The 24171-nt window shown below is 29.9% G+C and overlaps 1 pseudogene; it reads left to right on the top strand.

Annotated features, from left to right (window-relative positions):
- Positions 1–5348: 5348 nt before the first annotated feature.
- Positions 5349–20236, top strand: LOC149231178 (uncharacterized; annotated as a pseudogene).
- Positions 20237–24171: the final 3935 nt, after the last annotated feature.

Below are 24171 nucleotides of genomic sequence, written 5' to 3'. Positions count from 1 at the left end.
AAAGATATTATGTTTACAGATTGGGATTCTCGATTGAAATGGGTAGAAAGGGTGACAGAGATAACAACAGGAGAAATAAGAAGCATAATAGAAGTTGTAAATGAAAACCTCCATGGTGCCAACAATTTTAAGGAGTGTGTACCAAGGTTTCTACCGAATGTCAAACAACTAGAGCTACAGTGGAAATAGACAATGCAGGAAAATGAAGAGGCAATTAAATAGCTAGACATGTTGAATTGGGAGACATACTAGTAGTTTCTATTAATACCACAAAGCCAGTGGATGACTCTGAGGTGTTTAACAGCCTCTACACAAAAGATGGTGCCAGCATTGACAGATGCCCTATTTGCTCGGCAATTAAAATCTACAATCAGCCAGCCGCCTCAGCTCAAGCTAAAGATCGATATTTGAGACGTGAGAGATCAAGTTAGCATATTAACTTAGTTCAAGTTCAAAGGATGATAGTAATTAGTTTATTTTAGTTTTAGTTTTATTTTTTGCCCATTTTGAGGAATGTTGTTTGAAACCTCCTCATCTATTTTCGTAATAATCTATTTTGAATAAAGTATTTTAGTATTTAAACCCCTCTCATGCATCTAGATAGGGGTCCAAAATTTTTATCAAAAACTCTTTTCAAGACATTACACTTCTGTACTTTTCAGAAGGTTTTGTCGAAATGAATGGAACATGATCTATTTTTCTTTGAATATCTGATATGCTCTACTGAAATGCACTTTTGTACTCTTAGAATGTGTTGGATTGAATGAAATTGGGTCAATATTGTTGAAGAACATGATCAGGACTTATCATATATGGTACCTTTATCGCATGATTATGTTTTATTTATGTATTAAGCAATACTTCTTCTCTCGATTGTTTTATGTATGAAATGTAAGAATTATAGTTCAGCATAATTGCACTTCTGTATGATGTTAGCTCTAACTCTATTTTGAATACATGAGTGATTTTTTATATGCGATATATTTCTCTCAATTGTTTTGTCTAACTATTTATCCAAAAAAATTATCGTTAAAAGGTTTCATTTCTTTTGGCTATTGAATGATATTTATTACCAATTACTATAAGACATCATTGTAGATCGAATATCTTATTTTGTTCCGGGATATATTTATAGTTATAAAATGTTAGATTAATATATATGCATGTGTTTAATACTTAGATTAGATTACACTTAGTTGAATCATTTCCCGTTACATCTTATATCATCCCATCAAAAATTTTCAAATTAATTCTATTTGGGAAACTGGTCCCATTATCCCCGATCAGAGCCACTATACCAAAGAAAAAAGGAGTTGCCTTCAACGTCCAGATCAGGTGGTTATCCCCCATGTTGTCACAGCCAATTTCGAGGCTTCAACAAGTTGATATGATAGCGCTCCATGAGAATATTATTGTGAAGTTTATTTCCACTGATTGAGGGATGGTTTGAGGAAATTAACTACAATACTGGAGTCAAGGAAGGGTGAGCCTTGTCCCCAATTATCTTTTTCATATGAATTGATAAGTTAGAATAGTTTTTGGAAGAATTAGGATCTATTTGTCTCACTCTCACTTGTACATTTATCACTCTTCTTTTTTATGTTAATGATAGTTTTATTTAGATAAGGAATCCTTATGATTTTGGTAAGAAACTAAGAATCATTTAAGATTTATGTCCCAAGGTGAGTATGGTTGTTAGTATTGACAAAACAAAAGTCTAAATATATTTCATCTGATACTTTCATATCTGACAACAGCAACTTGGAGGTAATTCCTTACTATAGATATCTTGAAATCCATATCCATCAGAAGATCAACTAGAATTATAGCGTTAGAAAAAGTAAAAATGCACGATGTAAAGCATGTTATTGATATTATAACAGTTGTACCTCTATTGATATTTGGAAATGGGATGAAAAAAATTCTTAAGGACTTTGATCATCCATTTTATTTTATATAGATGGGAGGTTTGGGAATGAAATATCTCAAAATAATCACGGTTGAAGTGGTTGAAGATAGAATAGATTTAGAATTAGTTTCTAACTTATAATCTCAATATTAAAACAAGTTCACCCTATCATATCCTCCATGCTAAAGCAAGTTTTTCCCCCATTGAAGGCATGGTTGTGACAAGGAATCTTAAGTATAATAGGAGGCTGTAAAATATGGAAGAGATGAGGTTTCTTCAAATTGATTGTAACAATATCCAAAAACACCTTATACTCAAGTGGGGATGGCATAAGGATTTCCATTTTTTCCTAAATCATTGGGAGATAAAGGAAGAGATCTTTTTACAGAGCATGGGTAACATTAAAAATATTATTAGCTCAAAATTTGAGTAGAAATTGTGGGTTTCTAAAGAGTGAGAGAGAAAAAGGAAACTCAGATAGTATAAGGAGTTGATGAACCCAAATGTCAAAAATCAAAGGTATGTCTTAAAGCACAAGAGGGATTATGCATCTCCTAGTGAAATATTTTAACCACCATTTTCCAACAGTGATCAAATCCCTGAAAGTGAAAACATTTCCTCAATTTTTAATACTTATTAGTGCATGGTAAGTCTAGTATTTAGATGATGCTCAATATGTTAGGTGTCAATTCCATGTTGGGCATGAAAGGAAGCCTAAGGGTGTTGAACACACCATTCAAAAATTTCAACCAAAATCTATCTTGTGAGATATCATATGTCTTGGCAGATCAAATACCTAGAGGTGCAAATATTCCTTGTTTTGATCCCTTTCAGCAATTGATATATTTGGCATTAAGATGGATTTAAGTTACTTCTTGACATGTTGCATCTAGAATCCATGTTGATCATCGAAGGAGTTACACGTGTTCCTCCAACATAGAAACACACCTTTGAAATGTTTAAACCACCATGCACTAAAAGAAATCAAATCCATATCCATAGAATTGTAAACATTTCGGCAAATTTTGATCCGTCTCAATGCATAATAGATAAAAAATGAGAACCTTTCGTCTAACTTTGGTCCTTATTGGTGGATGATGGATATAAAGCTAAGATGAATTTATGTCATTTTGTATTGAAATATTTTAGCTATTGGACATTGAAATATTTGTTTTACTAATATTTTTAAAATAGTATGTCAACTCCATATTAAAAACGGAATGATTTTCACATCTCTCTCATACTATTAGTACTGTTTTATTTTCAAAGACTTTTTTTGTACGTATATATGAAATTGATATAAATAATACATATATCGAGTTGATATAATATTATATTATTTAACATGACCATTAAAATATTTTAGTTAAATTGTCACGAAAGTCTTATTTTATTATTAATATTTTTTTATAACACTACATATCGAATTCATAGAGACCATATAAAAAATTAATTATAAGAAAATTTTAATTTCAATTACTTTATCTCTATTTATATAAAATTGATATAAAATTATATTAAATAACTATTATTATTTTTTAACTATTTATAAACACTAAATATTAACCAAAAGAATTATAAATCTCCATCATATCAAAAATATCTTTTATATATATTTAATTTTAATCACAAATTTAATAAAATATGTATTTTTTTAAACTATATTTATTAATTATTAATCAAAATTCATATATAAGAGTTTACTACTTGCCTCCCTACCAGTTGGGAGACAAGGCAGTGGCCATACAATAAACTTTAATAACTATCCGAACCAAATACATAAAATTGTGTGGCATACTACCATACTAGGGCTGAGAGGACAAAATAATTATCAAAACCAAACAACTAGAAAGTTGTATGCTTCTGGACTATGATTAATTTTAACAAGAAAAAGTTGAAGGTTCTACCTCAATAGGGTTGGTAGCATATATATTAGTTAGTTTAGGGATACACTTCAATGTCAAATGAGTCTGTATGTATTTCATTTTTCAATGCATGGTAGTCATTCAAAGCTGGAACTCAATGAAATTAATCTAATTTCATCTTTCGCATAGCAACACCTTGTCGTCTAACTGATAAATGTCTAACTGTTTGAAGCTATTTGTTCACGAGGATATTGGTTTTGGAATATTCTAATTCAATAATATATTTTAATTATTATTGGTTTTGTGTATCTAAATCCAAAAAATATATATATTAATATTATTTTAAATTTAATTATTAAAATTATAGAAAATATCAAATTTATTAAATAATAATAATAATAATTTTTTAACCTAAACTTTTTATTTATTAAAAAATATTTTATATAAATTTATTTATTTATTTTTTATTGGAATTTCGAATAAAACAAAACTGATTAATATTAATGTAAATTTAAAATTTATTTAAAAAAAACATCTAATATTTAAAAAATAAAAATTAATAATGTATATATGTAACATTTGTAAGATGTTATTATATTCTTTCTTTACCATTTATCCAATTGATCTCTTTCTGAACAATTATTCAAGAGACTAAAATTCCATGATATTTTTTTCAGTTTAAAGTTTCTGCCATAAAATGATCTTGATTGATTATATATATGTGATTTGATTGATAAGGTTACAAAATCATACATATTTTACTTTTTTTAGTTTTGAACCTATGACCAGGAAACACATACTTTTAACTATTAGGCCCACTGAAGATGTGTTAAATACTAGCAATTGCGCCAATGTTGCAAAGGAAACACACATACTTTTAACTATTAGGCCCAGTGAAGATGTGTTAAATACTAGCAATTGCACAAATGTTGCAAAGGAAACTTTGTAAGGCAATAGCATATAGCACTAATTAATGCTTCTTTGATAACTGTTGAAACATAGAAATATCAACAAAAGGAAAGGACATGCTACAGTGAAACCTTACTACAATAGTACTTCATTTAGCTTTACAAATATGTTGGAGTTAAAAACCTTGCCTGATTATGCCAACATGAATGCCTTGTAAATAAATAAATAAATCGTAATTTGCTATTTTCCAAATCAGAGATCGTTTTACTACAATTCCTTCATATTTATTGTTGATCACCCTTTGGGAAGAACTCCACTAAATGCCACCTTGCACCATTGTTCACGATCAGAGGATTGAACAATGGTGTTCCCTAAAATTAAATGGTTAATAAAATGATTAATTATTATTAAACATAAACATGAAAACATTAAAAAAAATAATAGTTAATTATTTATCTTGTTCTATCGTAATTGATTGCTTGGATCTATTGAAAGTTTGTATCTATTCATAACACCAAGAATCATCTCTAATTCACAGTTCTTGCAATCGTTTCTCTTTCTTTCTATAGGTTTAATTCACAGTTCTTGCAATCGTTTCTCTTTCTTTCTATAGGTTTCTGAGTTCTAGGTATTCAATTTGTTTCTGTTGTATTCCAAGTGTTTAAATGGCTTCCTACGGTTCTTATTATGGCGATTCTTATTATGGTGGAGGATTTCCTGACCAGGATTTCAGCCATTCTTCGTGGGATTACAATGTTTTGAAGAACATAAAAAATATCAGTCTTGTCGTGCAGTGTCATATGAAAAGTGTTTATTTGTAGCTTAGTTGTGGCCTGGTAACATCAACTATCAAGGTTTATTTACATCTTTTTCTGAATATTGGTAGGCTCCTCTCCGGGCTTGCACGAGTTTTGTAATCTGACTCTTATCCATTCCTACTTACTCAAGCAATGATGCAAGTTCTTTAATTCTTTGATTATGTAGGCCATTTTGTTGATTTTTTTTATGTGAATCTTCTCCAATGGTGAATGATAGGGTTTCTTCTAAATGAATGGGATGGATCTGGTTGAAATAGTTTGTTTCATTTCAAAAAATTTGGCACTATAATGGTGAGTGCATTTGTCGAGACCTCTTTGGCCTTTGCTTTCCTTTCCGCAGCTGCAATCACAACCAGGAGTTGAGAGTACCTATTTCTGGGAGGATTATTGGGCTCGAGTATCAGTATATTGATGTGGCTGCAACTCGCATCTTCGATCTTTGGTGGTGCTTCGGCAATTTACACAATTGAGAAAAATCTAAAGTTATTTGCATCTACTAAAACGTATATTAAAACGTATATTAATAAAAATGAAATGATATTAGTGTTAGTGTCTGAGCGTCCATAGAAATGTAGAAGGAACGTGAAAACGTGGAAGAAACATGAAATACTGAATCATACAGATTAGATGGTCACTCGTTCTAGAGGTCATCCAGTAGTTATAAAACCCTGGAGTACTTACTATATCTTTACATTTTTTGCACACAAATTTGAGGTTTAGTGTGATTTATATGGAACTCTGAGCAAGCACTCTCTGAAGACATCATCAGGAAGATTAGGAATAGTTTCATCCGATCTCACCAATGCCAACCTCTTTGACCTACGCAGGCTCTTGGGTTTTAGATGAAATGAAAAAAATAAACAAAATTATTAGTGAATAACAGTTATTTACAATACAATTTGTACTATCCAAATTTTCCAACAAAATAATAATGGAGTGTTTGTGTTATTTACGTGAAATGAAAAAAATAAACAAAGTAAGTAGTGAATAACAATTCATTACAATACAATCTGTATTATCCAAATTTGCCAACAAAATAAGTGTAGAGTATTTGTGTTATTTGTTGGGTGTAGTAGAGAAATTATGAATCATAAAGTTAATATATATAAAAACCATAATGGTTGTTTTACATGAAATGAAAAAAAAATAAACAAAATGAGTAGTGAATAACAACTCTTTACAATAAGGTTTTTATTATCTAAATTTACTAACAAAATAATAATGAAGTATTTATGTTACCATATTATTCATTTGTTGGGTGTCTTAGAGAAATTATGAATCACTAAGGTTAATATATATAAAAGCATAATTGTTATAAAACAACGGAACACACTGAAAAAATTATGAATCGCTTGGAAACAAAGAGGGTTAATATATAAAGAAACTTGAATGCTTGGAAACAAAGAGGGTTAATATATAAAGAAACTTGAATGCTTATAAAAGAATGAAATGTCAAACTCATTTTGTTTAATGAAGAAGTGATCGTTAAATATTTGAAAACCGGTTGAAATGTGAACGTCTATACTGGCTTTGACTAATGGTTTTGATTAAATTGCACTATTATCAAAATGTAAATCTTAAAAGTGGCATGGACGTTTTTAACAAAGTTTTTAAATGCCATGAAAATGTAAATTGTATGATTATTATTATTATTTTAAATTTTAAAATAAAATTTAAATAGAAAGAGAAGACAAATTAATAAATAGAGAGATGAGAGAGCATGTATTTCCTCTTAAAATGTCAAATGTTCAAAACTAAGGGGATCAGGTATGTATGTCTTCATAGACTTAGCAATCAAATCGTTGGGCGGAGTTGGGTCCCTTGTCCCACAAACAAGGGGGTCTCATATCGTCTTGGTCATGACTTTAAAATTACATTGAATAATAATAATAATAATATGATAAAGGTATTGTAAAATTAGATAATAAGTTACATAACTAGACATGCATTTGTGACAATTTGAACCAAAAAAAATAAAATTAGACAACAAAATCTATTTTCCACAAATATTTCTAACAACTAAATCTATTTTTATATTTAAAAATATATGTTAAATTAACAATCTCATTACGAATAATAACACCAAATTTTACGAAAAAAAAAAACACTTTATTAAACTACAAACAGGTTCAATCAGATTGATTTATGTTTCAATCCTTGAGTGTTCGTTCCTATAATCAAGTTGAAATAATCAGTCGGACCATCAAGTATTTATTATAAATTGTCACAAGACACTTTTTCATATGTAATAATACTGTATATTATGTTATTGAAACCTAATCTAATCTTTTCCAAGTTGAATGTAGGCTAGATTAATTAATACCTTAAGCTTTGCCTCCATGAAATCAAGGATAGTTGCTGGAATATTCCCTCAAACTCCTTCATCAATACTTAGAATTGTTATTGTCTTTTCACTAGATGGTGGGGATTCCTGCAAGCCTTAGCCATGGCTGATGTTCGAGGCCTATCAAATACTTTTATATAAACATACGATATATTGAATGAACTAAAACAGTTTATCCATAATATATTTCAGTGGACAGAATGAAGCAAACACTTCAATGGATTGATACAGAGGGCAGAAGAGTGAGATGGTTATGACATCATCCATCAAGTCAGATCCCTGAGACATTTATGAGATCATCCGATGGCTAAGAATGCTACTTTAATCATCTAACAACATATCTCACATGGAAAATGGTATGCAAAATGGCGCAAGATGACATTTAAGGGTGTTTTTCTCAAAGGAAATGCTTTACAGTACAACTAGCACAACCATATTTACCAATATGGTTGCTATATGCCGATAGGCGTATATGAAGCATACATACAACCACATTTTCCAATCTGGTTGATATACGCCGATAGGCTTGTATCAAGGACATTAATGCTTATTATGTGTATTTTTTTAAACACCAACTATTGATGATTATTAATAACTATATAAATAATAAAAACCATATCTTTATATATTTAGCATATATTATTATATGATTATTATATTAATATTAAAATAATAATATTAAATCATAATAATATTATATTATTATAATAATATAATTATATTATATTATAATAATAATAATATAATAGTTAGTGTATTATTAATAATACTAATAATTATTATTATTTTTATTATTATTATGAACCAATAATAACAAACCATGGTCTAGTAATAATTAGAATTGTGATAAGTGAATTATAAACCCAAGGGATTAATACTAAAATCCAATGGAATAATATTAAAACCATGAGATTAATATTATAAACCTAATGTATATAAACCTTAAGATAAATATTATAAACACTAAAATAAACATAATTCAACATCTTAATTTTTATAAATAATGACAACCATATTCTTATGATTATTGTATTAGTATTATAATATTAATATTAATTAGTAATAATAATAATTATAAGAAGAGCTTCGGCATAAATCACATATAGAAAGACCTTTGTCGATGCGTTTCGAACCAACAAGTGTGGTTCATGGTCAGGACAAGTGTGGTTTCGAACCAATAATAATAATGGATAATAATATTACATTATCATTTTACTATTATAATAATAATATAATATAATAGTTATTATATTATTATTAAAAATAATAATAATAATAATAATTATTATTATTATTATTGTTAACTCATAATAACAACCCATGGTCCAATAATAATTAGAATTGTGATAAGTGAATAATAAACTAAAGGGATTAATATTAAAACCCAATAGAATAATATTAAACCCAAGGGACTAATTTTATAAATCCAATGTATATAAACCCTAGGATAAATATTATAAACACTAAAATAAACATGATTCACCATCATTGATTTTTATATTCAGACAATCCTTATCGCAATTCCGTGTTGGACCATGGTTGATCGGGGAATATAAACCCAAATCAACAATAAAGCCAAGGGATTAATACTACGACCCCAAGGGATTATGAACCTAAGGGAATAATATTGAACCCAAGGGACTAATATTATAAATCCAAGGTATATAAACCCTATGTGGAGACAATTTTTATCATAATGCGAGATCGGACCATGATTTACCACAATTGACCATGGTTGATTATGGTTGGCCATGGTTGACCATGATTGATATTATAAACCCAAGTTAATAATAAACCCAAGGGATTGATAATATGAACCCAAGGGATTAATACTAAAACACCAAGGGATTATGAATGCAAGGGAATGATATTAAACTGAAGGGACTAATATTATAAACCCAACATTGGTAAAACCTAATATGAATATTACAAACACTAAAATAAACATGGCTTATTTTCATAGTCACACAATCCTTATCACAGCGCGACATTCAACCATGGTTGACCATGGTTCGCTATGATTGACAACGGTTGATCATGATTGATATTATAAACCTAAGGGAATAATAAACCTAAAGGATTGATATTATAAACCCAAAGGAATAATAAACCCAAGGGATTAATACTGAAATAAAGATGGTTGAATTAATAAACCCTAAGATTTAATATTATAAACTCAAAGGATTAGTAAACCAAAGGGATTATTAATATTATAAACCCTAGGAACTAAAAAACTCAACCGTTCAATATTATAAACCCAAGGAATTAGTGAGCCCAAGGGATAAATATTAAAAACATAAGGGATCAAGAAGCGCAAGTGATCGATATTACAAACACAAGAGATTAATAAAGCTTACCATGATTGATATTATAAACTCAAGTTAATAATAAACCTAAGGGATTAATACGAAAACCCTAGGGGATTATGAACCCAAGGCAATAATATTAAACCCAATAGAGTAATATTATAAACCCAACATTGGTAAACCCTAATATAAATATTACAAACTCTAAAATAAACATGGTTTATTTTAATGGTGAGACAATCTTTGTCACAATGTGACATTCAACCATGGTTGGCCATGGTTGGATATGATTGGCAATCGCTAATCATGATTGATATTATAAACCTAAGGGGAAAATAAACCCAAGGGATTGATATTATAAACCCAAAGGAATAATAAACCCAAGGGATTAATACTAAAATCCCAAGGGATTATGAACCCAAGGGAGTAATATTAAAACCAAGGGACTAATATTATAAACCCAACATATATAAACCCTAAGATAATTATTATAAACACTAAAATAAACATGATTGGCCATCATTGATTTTCATATTGAGACAATCCTTATCCCAATTGCATATTGGACCGTATTTGACTTCATAACAAACCATTGTTGGCCAAGGAATAATACACGCAAGCAATTGATATTAAAAACACAAACGAACAATAAACCCAAGGGAAAATAAACCCAAGGGATTGATATTATAAACCCAAGGAATAATAAACCTAACGGATTAATACTAAAACTCCAAGGGATTATGAACCCAAGGGAATAATATTAAACCCAATGGACTAATATTATAAACCCAACGTATATAAACCGTAAGATAAATATTATAAATGCTAAAATAAACATGATTGACCATCGTTGATTTTCATATTGGAACAATCCTTATCACAATTCCATATTGGACCATGGTTGACTCATAACAAACCATGGTTGGCCAGGGAATAATACACCCAAGCAATTGATATTATAAACGCAAAGGAACAATAAACCCAAGGGATTTATACTAAAACCCAAGGATTAATATTAAACCCAATAATAAAACCCATAATGTTATAATCCCAATATTAAACTCTAAAATAATAAATCTAATATTAAACACAATATTAGAAACCTAATATTTGAAACCCTAATAACAAACCCTATTTTTCTAATGTCACATTACAACATTGAATATCACATTATTATTGGATTGATTATCACATTGAGACAATGTTTGTGACAATGTAATGCTTGACAAATTTTTAGACAAATGTGACATTCGACCATTGTTGATCATGATTGACTATGTTTGGTGACAACTAACAATCGTTTACCATTGTTTACAATAGTTGACCATGGTTCATTTTCATATTAAGACAATCTTCCTCTATAATATGAACCCTCAAATTAATAAACCCAAGGGATTGATATTATAAAACCAAGGAATTAATATTAAAACCCCAATGGAATATAAACCCAATGGAATAATATTAAACCCAAGGGATTAATATTAGAAACCCAAGGTATATAAACACTAAGATAAATATTATAAACAACATGGTTAATTGCCGTTTACCATAGTTGATTTTCATATTGAGCTAATCTTTGCCACACTGCGACATTGGACCATCATTGTCCATGGTTGATCATGGTTGGCTTTCATATTGAGACAATCTTTGTCATAACGTGACGTTGCACCATCGTTGACCATTGTAGACCATGGTTGATAATCTTACAACACTTGACCATGGTCCATTTTCATATTAAGACAATCTTTGTCTAGGAATATGAACCCTTAAATTAATAAACCGAAGGGATTGATATTATAAACCCAAGGGATTAATATTAAAACCCCAAGGAATTATAAACCCAACGGAATAATATTAAATCCAATGGATTAATATTATAAACCCAAGGTATATACTAAGATAAATATTATAAAAACATGGTTAATTGTCGTTTACCACGGTTGATTTTCATATTGAGCTAATCTTTGCCACAATGCGAAGTTGGACCATCATTGTCCATGGTTGATCATGGTTGATTTTCATATTGAGACAATCGTTGTCATAATGTGATGTTGCACCATGGTTAACTATTGTAGACCATGGTTGATTTTCATATTCAGACAAATCTTTCTCACAATGAGAGATATTGTCTCAATATAATAAACCCAAGTGATCAGCATAATAAACCCAAGAAATTAATGAACCTAAGCTATTAATAAACCTAAGGGATTAATAAGCCTAAGAGATTGTCCCAATATCATAACCCCAAGCAATTAATCATCCTAAGGGATTGATAAACCTAAGAGATTAATAAACCCAAGGTATTAGTATTATAAACCTAGGGGATTAATAAAGCCAAGGGATTGATATAAATAGTAGGATTAATATTACAAACCCTAGGATTAATATTAAACCCAATAATAAAAACCCTAATATTATAATCCCAATATTAAGCTCTAAAATTATAAATCTAATATTAAACACAATATTAGAAAGCTAGTATTAAACCACAATTTTCTAATGTCACATTACAACATTGAATAAATTTCAATGAAATATAACATTGCAACAAACATTATTAGATTTATTATCACATTGAAACAATGTTTGTCACAATGCAATGCTTGAAAAATTTTCAGACGAATGTGACATTCGACCATGGTTGACGACGATTCACAATGGTTTACTATTGTTGACAACAACTCACCATGGTTCAATTTCATATTAAGACAATCTTTGTCTAGGAATATGAACCCTTAAATTAATAAACCCAAGGGATTGATATTATAAGCTAAAGGGGTTAATACTAAAACCAAAAGGGATTATAAAGGGAATAATATTAAACCCAAGGGATTAATATTATAAACCCAAGGTATATAAGCACTAAGATAAATATTATAAAGGCTAAAATAAACATGGTTAACTATGGTCTACCATGGTTGATTTTCATATTGAGTTAATCTTTGCCACAATGTGACGTTGGTCCATCATTGACCATGGTTGACCATGGTTGATTTCCATATTGAGACAATCTTTGTCAAAATGTGATGTTGGACCATGGTTGACCATGGTTGATTTTTATATTTACACAATCTTTCTCACAATGACGCATTGGACCATGGTTGACCATCGTTGACAATGATTATAAACCCAGACGATTTTTATCAAACACTATGATTAATATTATAAATCCTATGAATAATATTATAACCTAGGAATATGAACCCATGGATTAATAAGCCCAAGGTATTAATATTATAAACCCTCAAATAAACATGGTTGACTAAGGTTTACCAAGGTTGATTTTCATATTGAGACAATCTTTGTCACAATGCGACATTGGACGATGATTGATCTTGATATTGTCACAATGTGACGTAGGACGATACCTAACCATGATTTACCATGGTCTATGATGATTGAAAGTGGTTTACCATTGTTGGCCATGGTTAACGATGGTTGAGAATGGTTCATATTCTTACTGAGACAATCTTTGCCACAATATGACATTGGAAAATGGTTGACTAAGGTTTACCATGATTATAATCCCAGGGGATTTATATTAAACTTAAGGATTAATATTATAAACTCTATGAATAAATCCAATGGTTTACCAATGTTGACCATGGTTTAATATGGTTGACCATGGTTGATTTTTCTATTGAGACAATATTTGTCATAATATGATGTTGGAATACGGTTGAAAATGATTATAAACCCAAACGATTTGTATTAAACCCTATGTATAATATTATAAACCCTATGTATAATATTATAAACCCTATGAATAATATTATACCCTATGTATATGAACCCTTAGATTAATAAACCCAATATATTTATATTATAAACCCAAGGTGTTAATACTAAAATCCCAAAGGATTACTAACCCAAGTGAAAAATATTAAACCCAAGGAATTAATATTATAAACCCAAGGTAAATAAACCCTAACATAAATATCATCGTTGACCATGGTTGATTTTTATATTGAGACAATAATTTTCACAATGTGATGATGCAACATGATTGACCATAGATATTATATCCAAGGGATTAATATTATAATCTCAAGGTATACAAACTCTAAATAAATAATAAAAACCCTAAAATGAACATGGTTGAATAAAAGAAATATGGTTGACTATGGTTGAATACAGTTGACTATGGTTGACTATTGTTTGGAGATTTATGAGATTTAAATTAAACCGAAGTATTAATATTATGAACCATATGAATAATAGTACACCCTATGAATATTAACCCCTAGATTAATAAACATAAGGTACTGATATTATAAACCCACGGGAATAATAAACCCAACAGATCAATACTAAACACCCAAGGTAATAATATTACAGAGAAGGCATAAATATTATAAACCGAAGATATATAAACCCTAAGATAAATATTGTAAACCATAAAATTATCATGGTTGACCATGGTTGATTTTCATATTGAGACAATCTTTGTCACAATGTGGCATTGCAACATCGTTGACCATGGTTGACAATGATTTATTTTCATATGCACACAATCTTTTGTCACAATGCAATGTTGGTTCATGGTTGATTTTCATATTGAGAAAATCTTTGTCACAATGTTATGTTGGACCATGATTATAAACCTAGGGTATTTATATTAGACCCAAGAAATAATATTGGACCCAAGGATTAATTATGAAACCCCCAAATTTTATAAACTCAATGGAATAATATTGGACCCAAGGGATTACTATTATAAACATAAATTATATAAACCCTCAAATAAACATGGTTCACTATGGTTGACCATGGTTGACTATTGTTGATTATGGTTGACAGTAATATTAAACCCCAAGGGATGAATATTATCAACCCAATTTGATTAATGAAATTCATGGAATTGATATTAAACCTAAGGATTAATATTCTGAACCCTATCAGTAATAGTACACCCTAGGAATATGAACATTTAGATTAATAAACCCAATGGAATTATATTATAAACCCAAGGGATCAATACTAAAAACCCAAGGGAATAATATTACAACCAACGGATAAATATTATAAATCTAAGGAATACAAACACTAAGATATACATTGTAAACCATAAAATTATCATCGTTGACCATGGTAGATTTTCATATTGAGACAATATTTCTCACAATGCAATGTTGCAAGATGGTTGACCATGGATATTAGACACAAGGGATTAATAGCATAAACCTAAGGTATATAAGATGTAAAATTGATATTATAAACCCTAAAATAAACATGGTTGACTAAAATAAATATGGTTGGGAGTAATATTAAACCCACGGGATGAATATTATCAACCCAATTTAATTAATTAAATCAATGAGATTTATATTAAACCCAAGTATAAATATTATGAACCATATGAATAATAGTACAACAGAGGAATATGGACCCTTAGATTAATAAACCCAAAGTATTTATTTTGTAAACCCATGGGAAGTAAACCCTAAAATTATGATGGTTGACCATGGTTGATTTTCATATTGAGACAATATTTGTCACAATGCCATGTTGCAACATGGTTGATCAATGATATTATATCCAAGAGATTAATATAATAAACTAAAGGTATACAAACCCTAAAATAAATATTATAAACCCTAAAATAAACATGGTTGACTAAAATGAATATTGTTTACTATAGTTGACTATCATTCGCTATTGTTTGGAGTAATATTAAAGCAAAGGGATCAATATTATCAATCCAATTTAATTAACTAAATCCACGGGATTTATAGTAAACCCAAGGGTTAATATTATTAACTGTATGAATAATAGTACACCCTAGGAATATGAACCCTTAGATTAATAAACCCATGGGATCAATACTAAACACCCAAGATAATAATATTACACACAAGGGATAAATAACCTAAGATATATAAACCCTAAGATAAATATTGTAAACCTTAAAATTATCAGGGTTAACCATGCTTGATTTTCATGTTGAGACAATATTTTTCACAATGCGATGTTCCAACATGGTTGAACATGATTTATTTTCATATGCCGACAATCTTTTGTCACAATGCAATGTTGGACCATGGTTGATGTTTATATTGAGAAAATCATTGTCACAATGTGACATTGGACCATGGTTGACCATGATCATAAACCAAGGGGATTTATCTTAGACCCAAGGATTAATATTCTAAATCCTGTGAATAATATTGAGCCCTATGAATAAGAATCCTTAGATTAATAAATATAAGGGATTGATATTAGAAACCAAAGGGATTAATACTAAAAACCCAAGGGAATAATATTTCACCCAAGGGATGAATACTATAAACCCAAGGCATATAAAACCTAAGATAAACATTATAAACCAAAAAACAGACATGGTTTACCACGGTTGACCATGCTTCATCTTCATATTGGGACAATCTTTGGCACAATGTGACATCAGACTATGGTTGACCATGGTAGATTTTCATATTGAGACAATCTTTGTTACAATGTGACATTAGACCATGGCTGACCATGATTATAAACCCAAGAGAATTATATTAACCACTAGTATTAATATTATAAACCCTATGAGTAATATTATACCCAAGGAATGCAAACCATTACATTAATAAACCTAAGAGATTGATATTATAAACCCAAGGGAATAATTCTAAAATCCCAATGTGTTATAAACCCAAGTGAATAATACTAAACCCAAGGGATTGATATTATAAAACTATGGTATATAAATCCTAAAATAAAAATTATAAACCCCAAAATAAACGTAGTTCACTAAAATAAATATGGTTGACTACGGGTTGACCACAATTTTAGAACATTGTTTATGGTGACCATGTAATTAATAAACCGAAGAGATTAAATCCTTGGATTTATTAATCACTTAGGTATATTATATTAATCAAATAAGAGATGCTATTAAACATGATTAATATTGTATTAACGATGTTAATAGTTTTTTAATTAAGAATATTGTTTTCAAATTCATTATTATTAATGATATATTTTATTTAAATATCTTTTAGAATATATTATTTATTTATAATAATAACTATTATAATTTTATAATAACTAATATTTAAAGTGTTATTTTTAATATCTATAAGAAGTAATATTTAAAATGTTAATTTTTTTAAATATTAATAACCTAAAATTGTAAATGGTGGAGATCACATATGACTTTTTTTATCCTATTTATGAATTCTTCATTGCAATTTATATATAAAACTACTAGTACATTGGATTTAGTTTTAATATTCAATAGTAGGATTAATATTATAAACCTTATGAATAATATTATACACTAGGAATACAAACCCTTATATTAATAAACCTAAGGGATTGATATTATAAACCCAAGGGAATAATAAAACCAAGGGAATAATTCTAAAACCCCAATGTGTTATCAACCCAAGGGAATAATATTAAACGCAAGGGATTTATATCATAAAACTAAGGGGTATATATATATATATATATATATATATATATATATATATATATATATATATATATATCCTAAAATAAAAATTATAAACCCTAAAATAAACATTGATTATGGTGACTATGGAATTAATAAACGAGAGACATTAAGTCCTTGAACTTATTAATCACTTAGATTTATAATATTAATCCAATAAGAAATATTATCAAACATGATTAATATTGTATTAACGATGTTGTTAATAGTTTTTATTTAATAATATTATTTTCAAATTCATTATTATTAATGATAATTTTTATTTATATATTTTTTAAAATATATTAGTTATTTATAGTAATAACTATTATAAATTTATAGTAACTAATAACTAATATATTTAATATTCAATATTTAAAGTGTTATTTTTAATATTTAACTAGTAACTATTATTTTTAATATTTATAATAACTAATATTTAAAGTGTTATTTTTTAATATTTATAATAATTAATATTTAAAATGTTATTTTTAATATTTATAATAACTAATATTAAAAATGTTAATTTTTTAAAATATTTAATAACCTAAAATTTTAAATGCTAGAGATGACATATGAGTTTTTTTATTTTATTTATGAATTCTTCATTGAAATTTATATATAAAATTACTAGTATATTGGATTTAGTTTTAATATTAAATGGTAGGAATACAAACCCAAAGGATTGATATTATAAAACTAAGGTATATAAATCCTAAAATAAGAATTATAAACTCTAAAATAAACTTAGTTCACTAAAATAAATATGGCTGACTATAGGTTAACAACAATTTTAGAACATTGATTATGGTGACTATGGAATTAATAAACCTAAGAGATTAAATCCATATATTTATTAATAGCTTAATTATATAATATTAATAAAAAAAAATGTTATTAAATATGATTAGTATTGTATTATAACTATTATTAATATTTTTTAATTAATAATATTGTTTTCAAATTCATTATTATTAATGATAAATTTTATTTGTATATATTTTTAAAATATATTATTTATTTATAATAATAATTATTATAAATTTATAATAACTATTCAATTTTTAATATTTATAATAAGTAATATTTAAAATGTTAATTTTTAATATTTATAATAACCAATGTTAATTTTCTTATATATTTAATAACTTCAAATTGTCAATGGTCGAGATCACATATGTTAATTATATGTTAGAGCATCGAGGCTTTCCCTTAATTTATTTAAAGTTAAGGTTTTTCTTATAGAAAATATTTTCATATGTACTATTCATATGGTATTGTGAAATGTTTGGAAACCTTCCCTTAATTTAGTTAAAGTTAGGGTTTTTCTTATAGAAAATATTTTCGTATTTATTATTCAACCTTTGTTACCTATTATAAATAAATAGTTGTTTCAACATGTTGTAAATGTGGAAGAACATGATGCAGTATATCTATACCAATAGAATGAGGTTTAACCATTTTGGTATCTTCTAAGCATTTAGTTTATGATAAAATTGTAATTTTCTTTGTAATTCAAATTAAAAATATGAACTTGGATGTGGGTGATTAATGGGAATTGAATGCCGATAAGACAGGAGAATGGTAGACGACAGTGTCACATGGCCACCTGTGTCCTCCTTCATGCCAAATTATGGCAAAATACAAGTTACAGGCAGGCACCATTAATCTGGTGCATCGGTCAACGCAACCATAGCAGGCTTAAAGCCATGGCGAATATCAGCAACATTTCATTATCCCTCTCCCTGCTTGACTACTTTTTCCCCCCACAAGTAGAGGAGCCGAACACATGCACTGTCATAGGGCGATGCTTCTGGCTTCTATGTTGTGTGGATTTGAGCAATGGACACCACTTCACCCATTCCACCCACTGTGCTTTCAATTTTACCTAGCATTCCTCTGCCACTAGCCCAATCAACACTAGAAACCCTAGAGCGAACAATATCCTATATGCTTCTAATTCTGGTCTAACTCTGCTATCCCTGCTCAAAACTCCAATAGCCATCCTGCTGGTCACGTAATGATGTAGATTAGGCATAGAATGCGTAGTAGACGTGGACGTAGTTGAGGCTGTAGCACTCACCCAGCCACGTAGCCCACTGCTGATTCAGAAACCCCTGTCTCCTCCCCCTCTTCTGGCTAATTCAGAGGTCATCTCTCTGACAACTACCCACATGCTCGTAGTGGAAGAGGCCGAGCATAGATTCATGGTGCCTGTAGAGTGAATGTTGCCACTCAATGACTGGCCCTCCTGTTCTCCATCACCCCTCTTACCACAGTAACCAGTTTCGCTTTCAGAACATGATGAATCAACCAGCCATCCTTGCCACCATAAATGTGGCTTTCAGTGAGGAATTGAATCAACAGGAGGCATAAATCACCGAGACCAGAGAAAGGGACACCAAGTAGGAAGGAGAAGGCCGAGAAGCCGGGTGATATAGGAGCTGGAGCAAACATAGAAAAGAATATTGTTTCATTTAGGCACAGAGAAAGATACGACAACATCCTACATGGTGAGGATATGGCTAGTGGCAAGCATTCAAGAGATGAATGCAGGAGAGACACGCAAAAGGCCAGACGTAGCGAAGGTGGCATGTCTACTGTGGTGGCGGAGGAGGAAGATTACAGCTGTGGCATCATGGAAGAAGCGGTGGAATAGGTGGACCACGGCTGTCGCATAGTGGAAGAGCAGCCACCTGATGACTACTGGGCTCTGTTGGACTGTTGAGAATGACAGGTGGGCATCGATGGACTGAATCATGTTTTTCTCTATTTTGACTATATGTATCATTCGTACTAGATCACAACTGGGTTTTACCAATTTCATGCTGACTGGAATCTGACTGGGTATATAGTCTTTTTCTTTATGAACTGGCTTTATTTACTAGATACACTTGGACTGGTTTCCCCTTGGTGGGCAGTCTTGTTTTTTGTATTCTAAGATACATACAGAGATAACTTTGTTCTGCACCACAGAGGTGGAGCCTCCATATAATTTTACTTTTTTACTTTAATAGATCATCATTACTTAGAAAAAAAATAAAAAATAAAAAATATGGAATTGAAGCAACGAGTTTCTGTCAAATGAAAGGATGGGATGATTTGAATCCAGATGCCAAAGTAAATTATAAGACTGGTTCACTTGCTATAGATTTATAAATTTTTAATTGTTATATAATTTTCAAAGAGCATATGGATTGTATGGCTGAACTGGCTTGGAAGCTTCAAAGTTTCTAGCGGATTATGTACACTCTAAAGGACTCAAATTTGGAATATATTTTCTTGCTAGATGGTGTAAATCAAATATTAGGTAAATTAAAACAATTCTATAGATATTAAAAATTTGATTCATTATGGTTTTATCTGTGCATTCAAATTAATTTTGTGCGTGGAAACTTGGCATGTTTTTCATACATCCAAAAAAACCATTGCAGGTTCCCTTGGATATCAGGAACACGATGCCTTTGTAGATTATCTAGTCTATGTGACATTGGTGTGGAACTTTGATGGAAAATTAGGGAGACCCAAAAGTAAGTGAAACTCTTAGTAATGATATAAAAATTATCAAACCATTCCTGGTTGGTTTTGTTGAGTTTCTTTCTCTATATTTTCATTATGCAAAACTCTGCATTCACTATGAATGCCTTCCAAAGAAAGTGAGAAAGTTGAGAACAGATGGCGTTAGAAACTTGAGAGCATTTGAGAATATTTATGCAAATTTTGGTTTAAATATAATGAGTGTGTGAAACTAGTTGGTGTGTTATTCAGCGGCTGACCATAGAGCCCAATCTTGAAGTATTCAAGAGAATCTGTATGCAACCCCATCTTGAGAATCTGTGTGCAAAGTGGCACATGCAATTATCTCCTCATTTAATCATGAAACGTTTGACTGATGGCATTCTACTCCACTATTCGAACAAAAAGCTCCAAATAAGCTCATTTTGCTAAATAGATGGGACCTTGTGGCCGTCTATTTGCTTTTAGAGTGATGTCTAATATGGTAGGACAAGTTCATGCTCCTTTTTTCCTTTTTCGGATGTTTATAACAACCCTAGTGTTGCTTTGGCCACGGAGGGGGAGGAGTAAGTATGTAAAAAAAATTGATTTAGGTGGAGAAACAAAAGAAATTACATCGCAATTAATTATTATGTTGTATTAATTTATCTTAACAAAAAAATAATAGTTATGATTATTTTTAACACACAACTAATTAAAAATGGTATTGTGTAACTATTAAATTAGAAAAAATATATGATAAATACACAGAACAAAAATAGGTTAAAGATTAAATATCATTAATATACTTCGACACGATCATTTTGATCTTCATATAAGTGTTCACACGGGATATAAAGGTTGCTTTGTATATCTCTCAACTGATATGGAATCCAACTGAGAAAGAAAATAAAGTAGAATTATGGGATCAAGAGAAAGGGTAGGCCTTGCACAATTTCTCCCTCAATTTCAATGCCACCTTGCTTGTTGCCACTACTCTCACCTGCCCTCTCCATGCAAGCTCTTTGATGCCCGTGTGGCCACCTCCTCTATAGGGATGACTTCGTTGATGGATCATCCATGCTTGAAGCAACAAGCAAGAAACCTATACACCAACATAATTTCTTCTATTGATGGAATTTCTCTGACACTAGAAATGCCACGCCCGGAGCTTAACACCCACCCAAGCTAAAAGAGAAGTGTCTAGTGAGTGGTTAATGTTAAAAATAGACAGAACTTGAAGAAACTGGTGCCCTCATAGAGCTCACCACCAAAGAAGTGGTAGCATAACAAAAAGACCAACATCGAAAGTCACTGCATCCTGCTTCTTGCCAAAATAGCTACTTGCCAAAATAGCTGCTGGAATAGGAAGAGACCCAAGAAATTCAAATTCACTAAGGAAAGACAAAATTAACATGGCGAATGTAAACCTCGCCACCCTATCTGCACATGAAAGAATGGGGCCGTTCACACACACAATCCTCCCATGCACTAACCTAAGTGTCAAGGACTTCAAGGCTATAAAATTTCAGCAATTCACAAGAAAAACTCCAAACTGAACCCAAGGTGACAGGGTTACCTTGATAAAGGCTTCAAGGATGAAATATTGAGGCCACAGTCCTGGGAGCCATCTTATTACACCATAAATGGTTTCGGCACAGAAAAACAGAAATAGTCCATGACACGATGCCAACAGTGGATCCCATGTAATTACTTGAATTATGCGCGCTCTCAATTCTGACTTGAACTACCCACCTTCTCCAATGTCATGACCCCCTTTCAACTCATGAGCAGAGCCCTACTGGCACGCTGAGAAAGAACTTCAAATGCCCAAAAAACTTTATGAGATGCTCAGTGAAGAAGAGATAGCAGGAAAAGGGAGAAAATGCAAATGCCCAAGAGACTTTATGAGATTCTCGGCGAAGGAACTTTACATTATTTATCCACGTTGCGAGTTATTCCTCCATGTCCTAACAACCATACATTTAAGAATTTAAATCGATATTAGGTCAGGGTTATGAGATGCTCAGCCAAAAAACTTTACATTACTTATCCAGGTTGCCAGTTATTCTTCCATGTTCTAACAACCATATGTTTAAGAATTTAAATCAAACATTCCTTTCACTTACATAGAGAATTTTTAATTATTTTTAATTTAATTTTTTAAATTTCTATAGGTGGTGGCCAGAGTAAATTTTAATTAGGATTTGGTAAAAAAATATTTTAAACATGGTTTAAACACTTGATTTAGATATGCAAGGAAGTTATCATTTTTAATTTCATTTATTAATGGAGTGGCTACCATGAGAATATATCGCATCTTTCAACTTAGACCATCCGATCAAAATGATTAATTGGAAAATATATTAAAATGCCCAAGTCCAATAAAAAAAACAGCTATCAAAATGTAATAAATTAATAAAATATAATATAATATTTTATATTTCAGATGCTAATAAAAATGATAATATAATATTTTATATTTCAGATGCTAATAAAAATGATAGTGAATTAAAATTTCCCATAAATTTATTTTTTCACTAATAATAAAATTAAAATATTATATTTTATAAATATTAAAAATACATATAAAGCGATGAATATTTCAGTATCCTTTCCGGGAAAAGTAATCTAAATTAAGTTTTCTATATACTTCATCTATCTTTCGTAAGTTTTAGAAGTCAGTTTTATAAAATTATTAAAACAAATATTCTTATTTTAGTTTTTCTAAACAGCAATGGTATTTTAATTTTTCAACATGGACATGATATTATAAAAATTAAGGTAAATATCCGAGAAACTTCTTACACTGCAGGATGGGTCAAACAATGTTTGCGGATTGTTCATGATTTGATTAGGTTGGTTTAATTTATTAGGTTGGATTTTTTTTTTAAAGTAAATATAAGGTATTGGATAAAAAAAACACTGGTGAGATTATTTGCAAATCTATTCTAAATACTAAAATTCCAGAAGTAGGAGTTAGTGATGGGACTTGTTTTCATATTGCTTGTATTCTCCTACATTATTGGTGTATGAGTGATGCTTCCAGAGATTTGAAAAAGGGTGAGATTATTTGCAAATGGATTCCAAACACCAAAA

This window comes from Pinus tabuliformis, chromosome J (genome assembly GCF_031772625.1).
Source record: "Pinus tabuliformis cultivar Carrire ecotype Pingquan chromosome J, CPIR1, whole genome shotgun sequence".
Lineage (NCBI taxonomy): Eukaryota > Viridiplantae > Streptophyta > Pinopsida > Pinales > Pinaceae > Pinus > Pinus tabuliformis.
The sequence above is the reverse complement of the archived record's forward strand: the minus strand, read 5'-3'. Positions and strand labels throughout refer to the sequence as shown.